Genomic DNA, 1,352 nt, shown 5'->3' with positions numbered 1-1,352 from the left:
GCAACCTCCCATCAAGGGAAAAGATGCTTAACAATATTTATATACAACCCAAGGGGATAATATGCCTGGTACTATGTTTGTAAATCAACATTTTTTACCTAGTTGCAATCCAACTTTTGATGACCCAGGCCATGTGCTATACACCACTGGTACCTTATTACCCTCTGTTCTTTCGAGGTGCACATCCATCCATAGGATGAAAAAATTGATGTACGAACCCCACTAATTGAAGTGGGCTTTTCCTCAAACTCACCTGTAAACCCGGGTCTTAAGGCTGAAACTCCCTAGTGTTTCAGAACCAGATGGCTGCTATCCCAAGTTTATAGAACTGGCGATCATTGACTTTGGTGCAGATCTTTGCCTTTAGGATGCACAATGAATGGTGGCCTGGAATTATCATATAGAGTGATACCTCAGTTGTCTGGTGGATCCGAGCTCAAACTTTCTACTATTCCAACAGCAACGCTTGAAAAAATATGCTTTGTGTTCATAACTTTGCTCAGTAAGTAGTCAAATGAAAATCCAACTTTTAAAAACCTGTACTTGCTAGAGTGAGTCACCAGTTGCATCTTGCCTTGAGTGAAGGCTTCAGTCTAAACACTGCTCTCACACAGACAACATACAGTGCTTATGTTAGTGCATTAACATATCTGTCACTGTGCTTTTATTTCACTTTATTTGGGTAAAGGATCATAACCATGGCTTCAAAGAAAGTTAGTAGGAAAATAATGCAACCATTTAATAAGGCTGGTGGAAACTTTATTAAGAAGCCCAAGCTCACAAAAACAGTGGGGAAGTGTCTCAGCAAATTGCCAAAGAAAACTGATTCTAAGGTGGAAGAAAAAGAAAAGCGATGCATTCAGGCTCGTCAAGAGAAAAAAAGGTGCATAAGAGGAAAAAATAATGAGAACTATGGACATGGAAACAGAATGACATTCACCTGTTCATTTTGTAAATTCTGAACATTTGAAGGAAAGATATTGAACTGCATCTGGAAAGTTCTTCACAGCAGGCAACATTAGACCATACTCAGAACCAAACCAAATTTGACAAAGTAGTTATGGATATTCACATGAATGTATGAATAAATTCAAGAGAACATCTATCCACAAACAACAGACAAACTGTAACAGAAGCAGGCAAAATAATTGACAAAAATGCTCTGGAAGGTATTATTGCAGGCGATCACATGATGTGAATTGATACTATTTGCTGCAATGCATGTAGAGCATAAATCCCTGCTTTAAATAGTTTAATTAAGGAGCACTTAAAATTTCATGATTATATCAGAGGCAGGTTTATAAGGAACAAATAAGAAGAGCAAGTGTCTCGACTGCTACAACCATTTTATA

At 37.9% G+C, this 1,352-nt stretch overlaps 1 protein-coding gene and 1 pseudogene across 1 annotated transcript in view; one reads left to right on the top strand and one right to left on the bottom strand.

Moving 5' to 3' along the window:
* The window catches only part of HDX (highly divergent homeobox), a 197,482-nt gene that overhangs the window by 166,338 nt on the left and 29,792 nt on the right, over nucleotides 1-1,352 (bottom strand). The window lies entirely within an intron of this gene.
* On the top strand, nucleotides 699-1,347 carry LOC115872029 (annotated as a pseudogene).

The sequence above is a fragment of the Echinops telfairi genome, unplaced genomic scaffold, assembly GCF_000313985.2.
Source record: "Echinops telfairi isolate 266 unplaced genomic scaffold, ASM31398v2 ScPeMD7_7419;HRSCAF=8457, whole genome shotgun sequence".
Lineage (NCBI taxonomy): Eukaryota > Metazoa > Chordata > Mammalia > Afrosoricida > Tenrecidae > Echinops > Echinops telfairi.
This window is presented reverse-complemented; position numbering and strand designations above follow the sequence as displayed.